Source organism: Dunckerocampus dactyliophorus, chromosome 14, assembly GCF_027744805.1.
Source record: "Dunckerocampus dactyliophorus isolate RoL2022-P2 chromosome 14, RoL_Ddac_1.1, whole genome shotgun sequence".
Lineage (NCBI taxonomy): Eukaryota > Metazoa > Chordata > Actinopteri > Syngnathiformes > Syngnathidae > Dunckerocampus > Dunckerocampus dactyliophorus.
Window position 1 is genome coordinate 1,747,246 of NC_072832.1, and position 20,831 is coordinate 1,768,076.

General features: G+C 41.6%; 1 long non-coding RNA gene across 1 annotated transcript; it reads right to left on the reverse strand.

The window, feature by feature from the left end:
- Window positions 1-2,981: 2,981 nt before the first annotated feature.
- LOC129194349 (uncharacterized) lies at window positions 2,982-20,718 on the reverse strand. The gene is made up of 4 exons (XR_008573746.1): window positions 20,593-20,718; window positions 4,633-4,711; window positions 3,781-3,859; window positions 2,982-3,150 (listed from the first exon to the last, which is right to left on the reverse strand). It is a non-coding gene; the product is annotated as an uncharacterized LOC129194349 (long non-coding RNA).
- Between the last annotated feature and the right edge of the window lie 113 nt (window positions 20,719-20,831).

The following is a 20,831-nucleotide window of genomic DNA, read 5'->3' on the forward strand; positions in this document are numbered from 1 at the left end:
CTGGAAAATAGACTGAAACAAGTACATTTACCTGAAATGACGTGATGTCTTTGAACGCAACCCCTCATTGCTCATAATAAGATGGTTTAAAGTTTGACGGTAATGTTGTGGTACTATTAAAGAGACTAGTGTTAGACAAATGTTTAGACTTGTGTGGTATCTTTTAGCATGATTGACATGTTCAGTTCATTTGGAGCTGTTAATACATAGAAATATATAGAATCCTGTCCATATCTATCTATCTATCTAGCTATCTATCTTAAATATAGTAAATGTGGGCATATTTCAGACATACAGTAGTTGCTGATGATTAATTTAATAGATGTGATTAATCTGATAAAAATGTTTAATCATTTGACAGCCCTAAGAGATATACAGTATATATATACAGTATATATACAGTATATATATATAAAAGAAATAAATACCCCAAAGAGTATGAAAAGTACAACAATACATCTGAAGCATAATCATATACTGTATGAACACATCTTTAATACACTCACTGGCAACTCTCAGTATTTTTTAATTCCTAAAAAAAAGGCCCAGTTTTGGACACTGGAGTAAAATGATTGATTTTGCATCATACAGTATATCAAATAATACAATATAATATAACATAATAAAAAATAATTAAATACAAATTGGTAGTGAGTTAGAAGTGAGAGAATTTCTGTAGTTGGATGGATGAGTTGGTGCAGAGCATTCGCCTCAATGGCCATGCTGGTGGAGGAAATAGAAATGAAGAGGTCATGGGCAGGTATGGTGTTATAAGGACAGGAACATGGAAGGACAGATGGTGGTATATTTCACAAAACAAATGGAAATGGCTGTGGTGAACATTTATGAGGCACACCGAGTCTCTTCTAAGGGTGCAGGCAGGAGCACGCAGGTAGTGGACATAGTGGCATTCTGTGCAGAAGATGTAGCAGTGATTGGAAAGTGTTGACGGGGGATAGCGTCGCCGCACAGCATAGCGATAGCATGGAGGATGACTCTTGTTGTGCAAAGGGGGAAATAACAAGGCCAAAACAGAGGACCAAATAGTGGAAGCTGAAGAATGACAGCTGCCGCGAGGAACTTCAGGAGGGACTTGAGACAGGCTGTTTGTGGTTGTGAGGATCTGCCAGATGAAAGTGCAAATGTATCAAAAGTAATCAGGTGCAAGGTGTCATCAGACAGAGGAAAGATGATAAGGAGGTCCAAGAGTGTATAGCTGGAAAAAGGCGAGAAACAAAGAAGAACCGGGATAGCAAGAGGGATGAAGAAAGCACGCAGGAGCACAAAGATATGAGACGTAGGGTGAGGATTGTGGTGGCAAAGGCTAAACGTGAGGCTTTTGACGGGAGAAATTCAGATTGTACAGATCGGCAAGACAGGGACATCGTGGTGGGAAGGATGTGCTGCAAGTTAGGATGATCAAGGACAGTCATGAGAATGTGCAAACAAGTGAAGATGGTTTCAGGGCAAAACGGAAAGGATACTTTGAAGAACTGATGAATGTAGAAAATGAGAGAGCGATAAAGGTGGAAGTTGTGACTGCTGTAAATGAAGACGTTCCATTAACGCTGAAGTTAGAGCAGCTCTACAGAGAATAAACAATGGGCAGGCAGTTGGGCCTGATGAGTGGCATTTTCAGCAAGATTATTCAATAATGTTGTAGAGAATGAAAGGGAATGAGGAATGGAGGGACAGCCCATGTTGAAGAATGAGGGTGATGGTCAAAGCTGTGGCAGCCACAGGGGCATAAAAGCTGATGATCCACACAACGAAGCGCTGGGAAAGAGTAGTGGAAGCAAGGCTAGGGAAGGTGGTAGAGGACCTGTACGTATGAGGGTGTGCTGTGTTCCAGGAGGAGTTTGGTTGGGTGGAGAAGAGTGTCAGGAGTTTGTGACAAATTAGTATCAGCAAAGGTGAAGGGAAAGATTTACAGGACGTAATGAGACCAGCCCTGATGTATGGTCTGGAGACGGCAGCTCTGACCATCAGACAGGAGGCAGAGCTGGAGGTCGCAGAGCTGAAGATGCTTAGCTTTTCGTTGCGAGTGATGAAGATAGACAAGATAGGAACCCCAAGCTGGACACCTGGGAGACAAGGTCAGAGCGGGCACACTGAGATGGTTTGGCCATGCAGAGCTGCCAACTCTTCCAGAGTCTGCCAAAGACTCCCAGAAATTGGCCTTGTCTACCAACATCCCGACTGAAGTTACAAATCTGTGGATATAAAATACTGGCGCTTTTGGCCAGACGTTGAAAGAATGACGAGGATGTGGTGGATCAACAACGTCTTTATTGAAGCAAACAGGTTACTGTCGACCGCAGCCATGCCAAAATAACATTGGCAGCCATTTCTCTCACGCACACACACACGACTGGCACCCCTCCCCTTTTCCTTGCCTTCCTCGCACTCATCCAATCACCAGTCAGGACGCATTTATGGCCTCACAGATAGTCGGAAATTAGAACCCTGCGGCAGGACCGAACAAATGTGCATATTTTCCAAAAAAGCACATTTCCTCCATTCCGGTGTAAAAAATCTCCATCCACACGAGTGGAGTTTAACAAAAAAAGGGTGTGGATCTCTCAGGTTGCAAACACTACCATTGGCAGCTCTGGCCATGTCAGAAGGAGGGATTGTGACGACCACAATCCCTCATTTATTGTGGCTAATTGGTTCCAGACCCGACCATGAGAAGTGAATTCCCTCAAAGTAGGATTCCTTCTTTATAAATGGAATATTTCCATAGTTAGAGCATAGAAAGCTTATTTACAACCTTCTAAATATGTTTTTTAGCATTATTAGAGCCTTCTAGACATAAAACAACACCCCATAGTCACTTTTACACTCCTGTCATCCAATATAGTAGACAAAATAATTAGGGCTGTCAAAAATAGTGCGTTAACATCGGTAACTAATTTATTTCATTAATCACGTTAAACAATAATCACGTGAAAACTATATTCTGACCCGAACACATCAACAGCAGTGCAATTTCAACACCATATACAGTATGTATCTCCAACTCACAAACATGTCTCCAGTCTGCTTGTCCTGGGAACGGCACTTCCTCATTGTCACGAGACAACAGCATGGTGCATTCAGGGACACTCCGAACATCACAACAACGTCTTTATTATGCGTGTATGTGGTCTAAATAAACAGAAAGACAAAGAAAAACAGTAAGTGGATATTCTTATCACTCACTAACGTAACTCTTACTGCGGAAGCACAATTTGCTGCATTTAAGTATGCTGGGAAATCCCAGAAAATACATCTACACTCAGAATGTGTGAATCCAACTGAAGTTACACCGTGTCTTTGAACACTAATCCTCATGGCTCATAATAGCGTGGTTAGCGCGTGATTCAAATGTTGTCAGACATGTGCTATCTTTAGCTTGATTTCAATTTCCAGTTCATTTGGAGCTGTTAATGTATACAAATATCTATAACAATGTCCTGTTATTTATCTTTCTGTTCATGAAATACAGCAAAAATGGGCATATTTCACACATTGTGGGGAATGGTGATTAATCATGATTAATTAATTTTAAAACTGTGATTCATTTGATTAAAATTTGTAATCATTTGACAGCCCTAATAATAATAGAAAATAAGACCTCTTAGACATAAACAAGCCATGACATAAACAAATACGTTAGCATTGACAGCATACTTCCTGTGGGGGGCTATTGCCTCATCGATGTAACGTTACCGACACTTACTGACCAGTGCAGAATACTACTGCAATGCTGCTGTTTGTGGTTACGGAGAGACTCACCATGCACTTCAGTGGAGCAGAGAACGTTCACACGGGGGCTGCTGTCGGCCACAACGGGGGACACCCCTAACGGGACAAGCTGAAAATAGTAGCAGAGGAGGAAGACTTAAACACACGTTTAATTATGTGAGTTTTACATTTTCATTTATTTTCTATGCCGCTTAATCCTCACTAGGGTCGCGGGGGTATGCTGGAGCCTATCCCAGCTGACTTTGGGTGAGAGGCAGGCTACACCCTGGACTGGTCGTCAGCCAATCACAGGGCACATACAGACAAATAACCATTCACACTCGATTTTGACATTTGATTTATTTTACTGTTGTATTATATTTGTGGTATCTATTTTTGCATTGGTTGAGCCAGTATAATATTTTATGGGTTTCTTGATAGAATTACTATTTCTGTGTTCTTCTCGACAAAACCACATCACATTTTTTCAACACGGTGGATTTCTATCCATAGAAAAGATGCTATGACACAGTCCTGTTGATGCTTAACTTTCCACCATGTCTGTAATATTTCCTTTACAAACCCATCTTTGGCGTAAAAGAGTGTCTGCAAGCAGTTCCAGCCTGCTGGTGCACCGGCTGCAACATCGATCGCTAAAAGCTTGGCGCCCCCTGTGTCCTTCTTGCACTTTTTAACTGGGCCACTCCTGTCGGGACGAGCCGTTAAACCTCTGAAGGCCACCGCGGAGATTGCTTCGATTCGAGTATTGCATTTAACTTGTAAAGGAATCAGTGGCCGTCCGCTGACCCGGCACGCTTTAATTGGGATTTTGCAGGTATCGATTGTAAGTGGCCGAGCGGATCTTGAATTACGGCTCGATTAGTTGTTGTTTTTTTTTTTTACCTCTGCATCTCAGGCAGGCCAGTCAAAGGCGCTCGATGTGTTGAAGGGTGGGATCACTTGCAGCAAATGCGGCTACTTCCTGTGGAAACAGGAAACATTGATTTAGACATGGATCTAAAGACAATTAATGAAATGTTTCCTGTACACCCGGGCTGTCCAAACATTTCCCACAGGGGGCCACATACTTTTGTAGGTTAAATACTCCCATCCAATGTACTGTAGGTCAGTATACTGTATGCTATTTGAGGAAAACACGCACATCACTGTAATAGACTACAGTATGTCACATAATGTGTCTTATCATTAATTCTTTTTCTTAATATGTCGAAGACTAATAAAAAACTAGCTACAGGCCTGAAAATGGCCCCCCGTGTAAAAAAAAAAATGGAAACAGAAATTGAGAACACTCATCCCTTTTAAAAATACTCATCCCTTTTGAAACAAAACAAAAATAGTTTGTTTCAAGTAATCTTGAAAGGACATTTTGTCAATTAACATTAAGGCAGAGGTGTCCAAAGTGGTGGGGGTCATTTTACAGCCCACGGTTGTTTTTGCATTAGCCTGTGGCACATTTTAAAAATATAATTCAACAAACAATTGTTAAAAAAAACAAAAATGGAAAAACTCAGTAATTTTACACAAACAAAGTCAAATATTAAGAGAAACAAGTTGTAATCTAACGAGAAATTGTTGTAATTTTGCGGGAATAATGTCGTACGTAATATTATGAGGAAAAATGATGACATTTTAGTAGCATAAGGTTGAAGTATTAAAGAAAAACATTGTTTAAAAAAAAAAGTAATATTATGAAAAACAAAACAACGAATAAGGTTGTCGTTTTTGGAAAATTAGGTTGCGGAAAAAAGTTATCATGTTCCAACAATGAAATCTAAATATTACAGGTATAAAGTCAGGATTTTGAAAGAGAGCCGGAAAAGTTGGAAAAATAAAACAAAAAACAACTGCGGATGAATGAAAAATAATGTCATTTTAGTAGCGTAGAGTTGAAATATTCAAGAAAAAATATTGATTTTTTTTAAAGTCATAATGAGGAACAAACAAAGCGAAGTAAAGTTGTAATTTTCGGACAATTAGGTTGGGGAAGAAGTTGTAGTATTATGGGAATAAAGTCATAATATTCCAAGAAGAAAAAGAAAGTTGAAATATTGAGAATATATTTGGGGGGGGGGCTGTACATAACTTGTTAGCATCTTAGCACATCTACATGTGTTGCTTTACAAAATATCAAAGTGGTCTTTTCAACCTTTCATTTTTTACTATGTGGCCCTCGCTGGAAAAAGTTTGGACACCCCGGGGTTAAGGCCTGCGTGCTGCTCGCCTGAATAGACTTCCACTTTCAAAAATCTATCCTGCGCCGTACGCCGTACGTGTTCTGTTGTTGCCCCCGTCTTGCCCGCACGTGCCATTAAAGTCGCTAATCTGGAGTAGACAACAACCATCAGCGTCACGCTGAGATATAGACGCGGGGCGGGTAACAAACGGCCGAAGGTGCAGGCAGCTGAGCGCGCCATCAATAAAGCAATTCCTTGTGTCATAACAGCGCCACGTTTCCCCAAAGCCAACCTTTTCGAAAACTTTTCCTGCTGCAAATCGCCGCTGCCCCCGCCATTAAGAGTCGTGCCTTGTGAATTTAATGGATTCTGTACAAATAATATTCTGCCATAATGGAAAAGGTTGAAGTCACCGAAGACAGATGAAGCCATAAACACGTATAATTGAGAATCAAAGACCGATAAATTTTAAACTGCTGGCCATTTTCTCTTTTTAGATGATGATCTATGTCGCCGCGCCAGCAGGAAAATGGAGGAGATTATGGGGGAAAATTATAACAATAAATTTTCTAAACATACACCTTGATTATGCTTCGATTTTTTCCGAGAGGGGTGGAGGGAGCGGGAAAGGCTGGGATGGCTGATGGCTTGCTGGCAAAATGGCGCCATAAAACAGACTCCGTGCTCTTTTGCCTGCAGAGCGTAGGCATGCCTGGAGGTGCAATCCCCGCCCACTGCCCCTCCTAAATGGGGGAAATGAATTGTGTAATTTATTGCAAACGTGCACACAGTGAGATTAGATCAGCATATCCCATCAGAGGAACAACAATCAATCAGCCTCTAGTTAACAGCTTGAAACACATAAACCAGGGCAGCTAATGGCTTTCCAATTTAACAGATTGATAGACTTATCCGCTCCTAAGGGATGAATTAAGAAAATCGAGTACTTTCACACGAGTAATGGCACTTTTGACAGGATCTTTTCACCCTTTTGCCACAGTTGCTATCTTTACTGCTAAACACGCCGACAAGGCTAATCTGAAAATGGAAAAAAAACCTTTCCGTTTGAGAAGGCGCTCGAGTGCTGATTTGTTATTCAGATGAGGCCCGGGCTGGAAGTGTGTCACATGTGGAGGGAGAATGGGCTCGTTTTAATGACCTGATTATCGCGGGTCATTTGGAAAGTGTGAAATCGAGGGAGCTATTGAACACACTTAACAATATCAAAATGCGACCGGGGCGACACACTCAACCAAAAGGCGGCGTTTCAAAGAATTGAACTTGTTTGTCTTGTATCGCTTGAAAGACACCATTGGTTAGAAAACTAAATAAGCAAGGACACAATTGGAAAAGATTAAGGCTGCTTTTCAGTGCTCAGGCAGGAGAACTGTTCCCATCTTGGGGGGCTGTCCACACGTCAATAAAATAAGGTTGGTGTTTTTTGTCGTAAATAAACAAACCAAAATATACTTGTAATTTTTTGGAAAATTAGGTTGAGGAAAAAGCCGTAATATTGAAATAAAGTCAAAATATTAGGAGAAAAAACCCCAAATGGGGAAAAAAAAGAACAAAGACCGAAGCTCATACTAATAGTACGCTTTTCCACCTACGTATGTCACAAAGCTCAGATGCAGTTCTTGAAATATATATCTACATGTGTCACCTTAGGAAATATCTGATAATATTTCTTACAAAATACGCCCCCGCATCCTCATCATTCTTCAGCATGTGGCCCTTCATGGGAAAAAAGTTGAGACAGTCCTAGCTTCGATAAACAAACATGGCGTCTGCAGGGAGTTGGAGCTAATGGGACTGAGAAGGTGTAAAAGCAACCACAAGTGGATCAGACACATTACGTCCTTTGACAGTCCACTTAGTCACTGGTCCCTAAATGCTGGCCATGTACTTCCCTTCTTAATCCCAACACTCGTGTCATCCTAGTAGACACAATGTCGCCGACCCTATTGTTTTGTTGGCCAGTGTCAAGTGGCCCCACCCCTCCATGACCCCCCCCAACACCGCGACAGACAGTAATCGGCGTTTGTTTGCTGCATTATCTCCATCTGTTTGGTCGCAGTGTGGCTCGTCTCCCGACCCCCCGGCAGCTGTCCGAGTGAAACAAAGCCCGAGGCTGCAGAGGCCAAAGCAAGAGTGAAGTCTTCCGTGTGTAAAGTTGAGTTGTGATCACATTGATTGGCATGTAAAAGGAAAAAGAAGAGATTACAGTATACTGAAGGGGAAAGTGGGTTTTGCTCAGTGAGAGTGTGGCTGCAGCCACAGCAGCGGTTTGACCGGAATTGGACACCGCATCTTCGTGAATAGAATATTTACGCAGCTCTTGCAATGTAGTACTTTTTTGGACCAGGCTTGTGCTTGCCCTTTTCCAAACAGCTTCTATCAGCATACGGTTTTTCCACAAGAACTCGTCTGGTTGTTCTGGTGACATAAAGAACCAAAATGGCATGTGTTAGAATCGGGAGCAGCACAAAATCCTGAGGGACCTCTCAAAACTGCTTTCTTAATAAATCAGAATGGAGAGCCGAGCCTTGACAATTCTATCTCCCTCGCGTCTTTCATGCCCCTCAAAGACCTGGGGGGCAGGCATGAAAATTAACCATTTAATAGCAATAAATAACCGCTTGTGACTCAAGGGGACTTTGCATCAGTCATCACGCCGGTATAAATAGGGGCATCAAATGGCACATTTAGCACCTTTTATGAGTGGAGCTAGAACGCCGTATTCTACACTTTGCTCTACAAACCACTTCCAAGACTAACGCTAATAGCAGTGATGCTTGACAAATAGTAGGAAGTAGCATAAGCCTTCGGAATAAACATACAGCCACCGCAGCCACCCTGCACTGTTGCCTCCTGGTATTTATCTTTGCTTTCCCGTCAATGCCGTTCCCATTAAAGCCTCTCATTTCATTCCTCCCTTTCTTCCTGTTCCACCCCTTTCCAATGACGTACCCCGTGTTCGTCAAAAGGGAGCATTGATTATTTGTAAAAACATAAGTGCAAATCAAATCAACATTGCTTGGCAATGGATGGGCGCTGCCTACCCGTACGCGCACACAAGGAAGGGAGGAAAAGGTTATTGACCAATTGGCTTGATGTGAGGAAGGGCCATCCTTCTGCCTGCAGTGTAAAGAAAGACCTTGACTGCTAGGCTAGCAATCACGACCTTCCCAACTAGGCCGTGTAAATGTTACGTATCTGTTTTGCTTTGATATGGCAGAACCTGGCAACATACCCCCACTTAAAGCCCCGTGGCACCATTACAAAGCCTGGCTTATTTATGAAATCTATTCCTGCTCACTTGCATTACTTACTTCCGTTTCTAAGAGCCTGAAAGCTAACATAAAGCCTTTTTGATGGAGTTTAGAGAGTAGTGTCCTCAGGAGAAAAAAGGAGAGAATAGTCGAGGGTTTCCACGGGACAAAGACAACTGCAGAAATAAGAGGTGATGCAAGAAATGTAGCCAAGAATGGGACAGCAAATTGGCACTGAGAGCAACAACATAGATCTTGAACTTGGTGGGAATGTTAACTTCTGCAGACGCTGGCGCCATCACTTCGCTAATGATCTGACTGTGGCAGTGTCCCGCTTCTCTCTCCCGTTTGACGAACAAGTGCTGGATTTACTCTTCCAGCTCGGATGTTGCAATTCTGCAGGATCCCCGCGGAAAATAGGCTTCAGTTTTCAGACTTTCAGGGTGTAGATGTGCATTTTAGGTGCTTGTCTTTAGTTTAGATTATTTAATTTTTAGAATTTCAGCTGTTTTGTCAAAATTTGGATTGGATTACCGCCATGGCCGTTGTGGGTCTAGTACAGGAGTGCCCAAAGTGCAGCGCCCGGGCCATTTGCGGTCCGTGGTTGTTTTTTTATTGGCCTGCGACACATTCTAAAAATATAATTTCATGAGAAAAAAAAGCAAAAATGGAAAAATCAGCAGTTTTTAAAAGAATAAAGTCCAAATATTAAGAGAAAAAAGTTGTAATCTAAAGAGGAAAAAGTCATTTTACGAAAATAACCTAGTATTATGAGGAAAAATAATGTAATTTTAGTAGCATAAAGTTGAAACATTAAAGCAAAAATAAAAAACCCTATTATGAGAAAAAAACTAAACGAAATAAAGCTGTAAATTCTGGAAAATTGAGTTGGGGAAAAGTTATCATATGGGAATAAAGTCAAAATATTATGTGAATAAAGTAATAATATTATTTAAAAGAAAGTTGAAATATTTGAAAAATTAAAACAAACAACAGCAAAAATGGGGGAAAAAAGCAAAGACCAAAGGTCATTTTAATAATATGCTTTTTCACCCATTTCACACAGCTCAGATGCCGTTTTCTCTTGAAATATATACAGTAGAACTCCTTAGAATATCTACAGTACAGGAGCCCTTGCATCCTTTCATTTTTCACTATGTGGGGGTCGCGTAGGTCCAGGTCCAGGATACCTCTAAAACAATCACAGATTTTTTTTTTAAATTGCACTTTTAAGAGGGGTTGATTTTTGGCCTTTTGGTCAGGTCAATCAATCAATCAACCAATCAATCAATCAATCCATCAATCATTTATAGAGCAGATCACAACAACAGTTATGTCACAGCACTTTACACATGGAGGTCACATTCCGAAATGGAAAACAGAGAAACAAATAAAAAGTAGTAGTAGAAGTATCCTGTTTGTTCGCGCAGGTCAGTCAGAAAATCTTTTTTTTTTTTGGACGAGGAGTTCATGAAAACCTCCAAAAAGGGCCTGCGGCACCCCTTTTACAAGGGCTAAATAATTTGCAGACTATAGCGCGCACCGAAATGTAAACCGCACCCACTACAGTATATTTAAAGAAAAAAAAAAGATTTGTACATACTGTATCCAGGCCGCACCTGTCTAAAAGCTGCAGGTGTCCACATCGTAACACGGGACATTTAGTCCATAGAAATATTCTTGTAACTTAGATTAAATAAATGCTTTTTTCCAGACAGTGCGTGTAACACGGCTGGTTGAACAGTGCGACGACCAGAGAAGTCTTTCATCGCCATCCTCATGCTCATCCTGGGACCTAAAACCACTGAAGTCGTCATCTTCAGCATCACAACTGAGCATCCTCATAATTCCTTTGTCTCACACTTTATCAGTCTCTCTCTTTCGTTACACAGCGTCCACTTCACTCGTCCACTTCACTCCACTCTAAGCATCTTTAGTTCTTTTAGCCATAAATTAGCCGCATCACCGTACAAGCCGCAGGGTTCAAAGCGTGAGAAAAACGTTATCTCCACCATCACAATGCGCGGTTGATTTTCAGGCTTCTGACTGGGAAAATACGCATTTTAAAAACTTGCCGTGTACACTGCGCAATAAAGTGTGGCGTGGCGAGGAAGGTTTGTCACTGTCACAGGTAAATGATGTAATTAATGAGTGTGTGGGTGCCGGGGTGTTAGCTTTTAAACACCTCTCCAGCTGACTGGCTTTGGGGAGGCCCAGCTGGACACAGCCAGCGGATCGATGCGCTGGGTCAAGGGTCAGCCAACCCTCCCATTATGACCCAAGTAGCTCCCATCATCATCATCATCATCTGGCTAACGATGCCTGCAGGTCGGCAGAGATGGAGTCTGGGCGGGCAGGGGCGGTTGGAGCTGCGACTAGTTTTGTATCATTAATTAAGAAACAACGGCCATAAACGAGCGTTTGAAGAGTAGTTGTTGAGGCATTTCATACTTTTTATGAACAATAAAACAAGAGCTGACGTTTCAGCAACGCTTTAGCTACATTTACAACTATAACTCAACTCTAAACCGCCTGCAGGCTGGCTGAGGAACTAAGAAGTGCCATTCATTGATTAAGCAAGAATCCATTCGGCTGGGGGTCCTGTCAATTGCAGACCACCCGTCAAACAGGCGATATTCTGCACTAACAAATCCATACCGAGAACTGAGCTCATTTTCAAGCTGTGGGTGCTCCAAGGACATAGGAGCATTTTTGTTCATGATGTTGATGCATTGCTAATATTACAGCGGGGGAAGCCTGGGAAATCATTGGCGGTCAGATTGTGTTTGATCAATAATCTCACGAGGACGGAGGCCTCATTAATCTCAAACTTTGCCTCACATTAGCAAGACTGCGGGCGCCCGCTTACATCTATTTTTTTTGTTTGTTTCATTTGGTTCAATGCATTCCAAATCTTTTGCTGTGGTAATTAGGGACATTCATCTAACATGATTGGAGAGAATGACATTCATCAAACATTTGAATTTTATGAAACGCTAGTCCCGAACATAAAAGTGAATAATCCCATATCTAATTGGATTAAAATGAAAAGCATTTGGTGATTATCCTGAGTCTTTTATTTATACAGTACTCTGAAGTGGTAAAATCTAATTAGATTTTTTGTTTTAAAAACGCAGCTTACTGTGCCGTATATCCTGCTAAACTTTGGACTGTGACGTTACGTGAAGGAAACTGACACGACCACAGCATCACATACGCCTTGTTTTACGGTTTTTACGTATTAACGTTGCCTAACTTTATTTTACACTTGTACGGTCATCAAGAATGTTCAAATGTTACCAAATGGGTGTTCTAAGCGCCCCATATTGAAAAATCAAAGGAAGCGGGGACCATTTTGTTCTTTTCATCTACTCGCGCATGTGCGACCAGATAAAAGCATGAGTTGACAAGTTGACGCACTTTGTCCCTTGTTACCGTGACAATGGAAAATAGTCTGCTAGTGTAAAACGTGGAGTCAATTGACGACAGCTTGTCATAGGCTAAGCCTATCGACGCCAGCGCGTGACATCGCTCACCTTTCCGTCTTATTTCTGGTATCTTTGTTTACTGCGCTGCAGCCCGCTGCGAGGGGGTTTGAACTCAACATATGACGATAATGATAATGATTAAGCTGTTAGCTGGTGTCTGGTCCACAGTAAATGTTGAAGGAGTAATAAATAATAGTGAAATCACATGATGTGATGTCATTTTAAGGTGTACGTATATGACGCCACCAAAGAGGGACAGAAACTGGGTGGTTCGAGAAGACAGTTGCCATTTATTCATTTTTAGGTGTATTTATCAGTAATACAGTGAAAATGAGACAACATGTAAATGGTCTTTCACTTGTATGGCGCTTGTCCCCCTCCAAGGCACGCAAACTGGAGGTTCTGTACCTTGCCCGAGGATTTCGATTTCAGTGTGCGCCCCTAAATTTTCTGCTCGCGCTCCTAAAATTTTAAGTTAGGGGCCACTGTGCTTCTAGTAAAAAAAAAAAAAAAAAATTGTCTGAGGTCCTGAATTTTGTATCGAATGTAAGAAAGAAAGAAAGAAACAGCTGGCGTCGCCGCTTTGCCTTATAGGTGACAGATTGTGTCGTTGCTAGCATCATTAGTAGGGATGCTCCAATCACGGTTTTATGCTGCTGATTCTGATCATCCACGAACTGAGATGGGCCGATACCGATCACATGGATTAACTGTTAGTTTTTCAATGTATTTATGATGAGTGCTTTTGGCCACGGTCGCCATTAGACAATTCCAAGGGCCTCTGGCACATAGGTAATGTTCATTCAACAAAAATACACAAATAGTGTTTGGAAGACAAGACATATATTATAATGACAACAATAGACACTTGAAAAAGTACCCGAAGGGCGTAGTATCCACTTCCCCGTGGGAGAAAAACGAGCTCCAAACTAATTGCATCGTTTGTTTGTTTGCAAAGCGTGTAAAGAAAGCTGCCAGAGAAGTGGAACACCAGTAGGTTTGCCACGGGAGTGATCAAACACACTAGCGTGGATTGGCGTAGCCTGTGTCGAGCCGTCAAACTAAACCCATTGGAGGTTTTACAGACGAGTGTTGATTCTGAACGGCAATTATCGGCATATGCCAACCACGTTTTTTTACAAGAATCGGACGATCCTAATCGGTGGCCGATCTATCGGAGCATCCCTAATTATCAGAATCAACATTTCAGCTTTTTCAGTTTTCTTGCTTAATTGTATTTTTAGAACGTGTCAGAGGCCAGCAAAAAGGGATCTGCGGGACCACAAATGGCCTCCATCCGCATTTAGGACACCACAGCTGTACAGGTATTCCAAAAGGGACATTTTTGAAGGATTATTTATATTTCCATGATTTCCTACGGGGAAAAGGTTGTTTGTAAATACAGACAAATCAGAGGCCTCATACATTACATTTTTTTTCAATGTTTTATCTTGAATATTTTATTAAATCAATTGTAATTAATTGACAGGCCAGTTGAAAATGAGCATATTTTAGGCATATTTTCCTTTTGCTTGATTAATGTGCACTCATCTGTGCAAAAATAAACACAATCAATTGAAAACTTTGTGTTGCGCAAATTTGAACGTCTGCGTAAGGCTGGAATTCTCTGGCATTTCACTTTAGCTGACGGATGACAAAACATGCCTTCAAATATTGAGAATCATCCTAATTGCCTTCACTTTACACAACAACAACACCAAAAAACACGACAGTTGTTCATGTGACCGCGACACACTGGAGGCTGAGCTCGTGGCCGCACTATATTACCATCTGTACCATCTGTACGACAGGCTCATCCATTACGGGCCCTGTTGAGGCGCAAGTGAAATGCTGGGATTAGGGCAACTGTGCGTTCAGACGCATCAGTCAGGACACTGAGCTATAGCCACAGCAACAAGCAAGAGGTGGGGAAAAATGGCGCCACTTTTGCGGCCGTACAAATGACGTTTGACCGCTATAACTCACGGGCGGACACTTCATTTCGAAGTCGGGAGCGGTCAATAGCGACCATACCATCTTCTTTATTTGTGGCCCACGGTTTGGGTTTGCGGGAGCATCAAATAAATACTCCTAAAACGCCACCTCAGTCAAAAATATTGGCCCATTCTTTCTGCTTGGTGACCGGCTCCGGATGGCAACCCGTTTCTGACGGCGTAAAGCTTCCAGAGGCAGGTGGTCGGCCAAAGGGCGTCCAGTATCATCACGACTTAGATATATGTGAAAGTAATAATAATCAAATGAATTGATTAGCGATCCATCACCAGGGGATTGCTTGCTCGGAGGCACCCGCTCGCCGATAAAAGAAGAAATGGCTATGAATACATTTTAGGAATCTTTGAGGGGTAATAGTATAATTTGTCACTTGTGACAGTACGTCTGATTGTTCCCGATATTTCAGCCGGGTGGACAGAATCGCTGCGGCTTGTCGGTGCTGGAGCTGAGGTGTGTGTGTGTGTGTGTGTGTGTGTGTGTGTTTGTCAAGTGGCGCTTGAAAAGTGTAATAAGGCAGTCAGAGGAACACTTCCTGGGTGACAGCAGCTTTATCGCGCGATGCCTCATAAAGTCCCATCATATCTATTCACTGCTATTATCAAATGGCTGTTTAGCACTCTGCTGTGTGTAAGACAGCCACACACCGGCACCGCCGTACCGCCGGTTCAGCTTCTTGCGGTGACTGACAGATGTCGACATAAGTGGTTGTCGACATAACCAAAACCAGGCATTGCTTGCCCGTTTACTTGCGACGTTTGCCAGAGACTTGAAGAGAATACGCGATAAAAAAGCATTTTTGAACCAACGGCAGTTTGTTGACGTAATTGTCCTCGGCTTGTGCACATACACTATTTCATTGTGTGCCTCGACTACAATAACACTTTTGAATCATCTGAACTAACAACTCAGTGGGTGTATTTTTAGTTGCTGTGGTAGAATCCAGGGTTTTATTTTGAAGCTTACTGTGAAAGAAATTGTTTGAATTAAGAGTTATCGTTGTGAAGGGTTTGTTATGAAAATGTACTAAACACTGTTGGAACTGGACATAAATGAACCAGCAATATTATTATCACTCCTATATCATAATAGTGTTAAAGTGTGTTGCCCTGTAGGAAGGTCTGTTTTAGGAATGTGACCTAGCAACAGAGAAGATGGCGACTCATGGCGCCACCTTGTCTGCTGAATCCAAGGATGCAGTCGCATACTAGCCGATGTCCTTCAAGGCTGTACTGAAATGTGCTTCATACCACACATGTATTACGAGACACACATAGACAAATCAAATAGTTGTGCAGCTGCTTGCTAGCCCATCCCTTAGAGTTGCACAACCTTGTAGGTAGGGAATACCCAAATAAAAAGGGAGAGCTCAGAGAACGTACTCAGAGCGGGCCGGGAAGGCAACTCTGGTGCGTTCCTCCGTTCTCCTCGCGAGTGAAAAGACAATCTTGGCTGGGTTGAGTCTGTTTCTTTGAGCAGTTATACAGTCCAGTACTTGTCTTGGTTATCTGTAAGGATTTCCCTGACACTTACTTTGCACTGAACAGGAAGTCACTGTGTGTGTAACTAGCCAGCAGTGATCGTTTCACGTTGCTTAGCGATAATGAGTCAACAGTACTGCAAAACGTCGACATAAGCGGAAATGTCTGCTTTGGATCATCGACGTCAACTTAAGCAGACACTTTTTATGTCGACATAAACAGGCCTAGTAGGCTCTCGGATTTTATGCAGACAAAAGCGGTCGACCGTGTACGTCGACGTCAACTTAAGTGGATATTATTTTAGTAATAATAAGAACACGGTGGGCCGGGCTTGGTGAGTGCTTCAACACAGACCGATTGTCAACATAAGCAGGACTAACTTAAGCGGGTTCCAATGTACATCGGGTGTCAACATAAACGGAGCAATTGTTCATAGAAGTGGCACCTTGACGATAATTGCAGTCGACCATGTATGTCGACGTCGACTGCAGCGGACACTTTCTAGTAATAAGACGACAATGAGTTGTCGACATAAGCGGGATGGACTGAAAGCGGGTTCTACTGTATGAAGAAAGCGCCTGTCCCGTCCAGTTGGCTCTTACCCCCCACCTTAAGGACGAGACGGTCGAGGTCAAACTAAGGTTAATAAAATGTCCGTCTGTCCATGGAGACGGCGCATCCATCAAATGATAAAAGTTTGTCTTTGGTGGGATGTGAGATACAATTCAGCGGGACTGTTTTTCTGCGAGACATTCAGGAAATTAATCAAGGAAATTGGGTTTTTGGTGCGCCTATATCGCATCTAATCTGTCCTTTTGTCCACGTGTTGCAGTCTCTGAGCCTCGCCAATCAAGAGGGACACGGCAGCTTTATGAAAAGCCACTTGTGCCCTGCATAATTCTGGAAGACAGGGGTGGTGTAGGGTGGGAGTGGGGGTGCGGAGTTAAATGGGAGGTGGAGGTGGACGGAGAGGGGGCAGTGTTGTTTGCCCATGTAAAGTGTGATCCAGATAATAGCCTTCTCATCAAAGGCGGCAATTACATTCATGACAAAGCAGCAAGGCGCGCCTGCAAGGAAATTAAGTGTTGAGGAAAGAAAAGCTTAATATATACCTCCTTTATGCTAACACCCCCCTCCCTTGCCGACACACACACTCCACAGCAACTCTCAGTTCTTTTTCCAGTGCAACACGTGGAGTCCAAGAAAGAAAAAGTCTCAATCTTCAGCTTTTCCTCCTCCAAGAGGCTTCTGTGTGCCGTTACTATGGCTGCACTTGTGTGGGATTAAAAAGCTTTTTACACGGGGCAGGCGGGGCGGGGCGGGGCGGCGGGATAATCGCCCAGTGATCTCCAACAAATGACACCACGTCTTATACTCTGAATTAAATTCCAATTTCTGCACAAAAGAGGAGGCGCCAGGGAAAGGCCCCGCGTGGCGCTAAATCACAAACAGCCTGCAAATCAAGCGGTGGAGAGCGAGCGCCTCAGAACCTTTTCATTGAGGCCATTTACATGGATAACACTAAAGCCTCCTCAAACGCAGGTGTCGCCGGCGAGCCCAAGCTGGCTTTGATTTAGAGTCGCACCTCGTGGGAAATGTCAAGTTTAAAAGTAATCGTACAACTTTGCCGAGTTGACACATACAGTATTCTGGAATAGCAAGTGTGATTTAGTAGCGCTATCACTTGGAAATGATTCAAAACCACAACACTGCTGCCCTTTTTACATTGCAGGGATACGTTATTCATTTCAAATCAGTTCTGATCAATTACTATCATTTATTTGAGGCTGCAGGTTTACAAAGGCCATAATATAAGAAAGGTTATATTTTATTCTAATACATGTTACAGTGTATTGTAGCTACTGTCTACTATCCTAAATTACAATTATAAATATAAACAACAAAAAATATAAAAGCATTTTGTAGTAGTAGCAGTAGCTGTAGTAATAAAAATAATGATTATTGTTATTGTCTCCCCGCTCCTATATGGTATATTATTATTATTAAAAATAGAAATAAAACATATTGGAAATACATTTTAATAGTTCAATTTTAAAAATTAAAACTAAAAATGGAGACATAGATAGAAAGACATTTAATATGAAAAATGTAAATTAAAAATAATAGAAAGAAATTGTATTTATTATAATTAATTATAATTATAATTGTTATTATCAACTGTCATACTGTATACTGTATACAGTGTAGTACGCTACTGCATACTGTATACAGTGTAGTACAGTACTGTACACTGTATACAGTGTAGTACGCTACTGCATACTGTATACAGTGTAGTACAGTACTGTGTACTGTATACAGTGTACACTGTACATTGCGTCAAATTAGAGCAAAGACAAGTGCCCGCTCTGTGCCTTGGTGCGAACAAATCATTTTGTCTGCATGTAAATTATTCAACAGGATCCGGGCCCAGTAGAAACCTGTGCATAATTAAAGTGCAATAAAATAAAATAAGTGTGGACAGGCTGTTAGGAGGTGGTGTAATTGGCTGCTGCTCAGATGTCCTCTGTTATAGTAAATGTCCTGTGCTTTGGGGGCGGGGGGCAGGGACCACTAGCCAACTGTGCACACGTGAATATACATAGTAATGATCTGTGGGATATTATCGATCATAATTGATCAAGCTTTTTGGGGTCAGGTGTTGCAGTATATGGCTCGTGGGATTTAAGATTCGAGCCACTATTGAGGCATGCGCACCACCTTGTGTACGCATGTTGTAACTGCATGCAGAGGCGACACCTGCCTTTTAAAAATGTTAGAATGAAGTCAGATCACTGTTTAATCCTTTGTCCTTGCTCACAAGCACATCCTAAACAAGCATGGGGGTTGTATGTAACGTATTCTTGAGGTTATGCATGATCAAGTCCAATGTCTCATGTTACACTGTGGCAGCTTGAACAGTGGCGGGTTTACGTTACTGTTGTCTAAAACACACTTGCTCCTGTTGTAAACGCAGTAAAGGGATACAGCGGGTCTCACTCAACTTGGCCATTTATCATCATCTCCTCTGGTGGTTTTCCTTCAACTTTGACATTAATCGAGCAATATGATCTTCGCTGAGCGCTGAATTATTGACCGCGATAAAACATGAATGAGTCAAAGCTTCTTTTTTTTCTTGAAAGTGCCTCATTTGCCGCTTGTGCGCAATTACATGGGCCACATGTGAAAGTGTCTTACGTTGTCACATAAGTAAATACATCAGGTAGTAGCTAATTAATGGTTAAAATGATGTGTCACGTTCCACAGCGGTCATATTGTTTTGTTAACATCAGGGGCATCCAAACATTTTCCACTGAGGGCCACATACAGAAAAAATGAAGGACGCAGGGGGGCTAGTGTGGTACAATTTGTACATTAAAGATGCCAGTGTTGATCAATATATGCTAAGCTATCTCAACAATATAATTTACAATATGACAAGGGCCAGTAAAAAATTAGCTGCGGGATCAAAATGGTCTTGGGCCACACTTTGGACACCCCCATGTTCCGTATGTACATGAAGTAGACGCTTATTAATAAACAAGTTAGAGTCACATTTAACTCATCTTGACTTCACATATACAGTAAATAGTGAAAATGGTAATAATAATCTATATGCACAAGTGAATAAAATAACCTTACCAATACTGTACACATAGTCCTAATGCCCAAGTGACTACACCTTCTTAAGTAACTATTAATTCAGTTTCACGTTTATTTCGCGATTTTAGGAATGTATTTATTTACATTAAGTGAAAAGATCATGTTTTTAAGGGTAACAAGAACGGAATTAACAAGACAGAGGATCAAAGAACGTTCATTTCCTTTTGTTTTACAACATCTAGCGAATATAATTGGTGTCTAAAACGCTTGTAAGCAAGTCACGTTAACAAAGTTATACTTGAGAAGTGTCTCTTAAATAGTGAAAATTGTAATACCGCATACGTAAATAAAGCTGTACTGGACAGATATTTTAATGACAGATACTTCCTGTTTTGAAGTAGGCGTGGCCACATTTCCCGCCAATTCCTACTGCAAAAATCAATAACTATTAGATCGGTTTAACGTTGACATAACAGTGTTACGAATACATTTATTAGCATTTCCGCTTACGTTTTAGGTAAAAGATTATGTTTATAAGGGTGGCGACAACTTCCGGTAGTAACAGGATGGGTCTTAAAAAAATGTGTTTATTTCCTCTTGTTTACAACTTCAACAAAAAGTGTGTTATTAGTGGTAAATCTTACGAATGAAAACATTTGTGTGAACGATTGAGTACAATATGGCATATTGTACTCAATCGTCATTGCAGGGCATATTGAATATGAATATGACTGTAATAAATCGTCATTGCAGGGCATATTGAATATGCCCTGCAATGACGATAAAGTACACAAATAATTTGAGAAGCAGTACTCACCGGATTGACGTCTCTCTCCTGTCATGACATCAAACCATCTAAAGGGGCGCGCCAGGCTGGAACCCCTTTTTATACTTTCACCCCGACGTCGTCGTCTGGCTGATGTTTCACCTTCAGCCATCAATATAAAAAAGTACGACTAGCATACTCTAATGTACTGTAATAAAAGTGTGAACGCTTTATGTCAACTATGACATTATTATTATTATTATTTTTACATTACACTTCCGGTTTAGTAG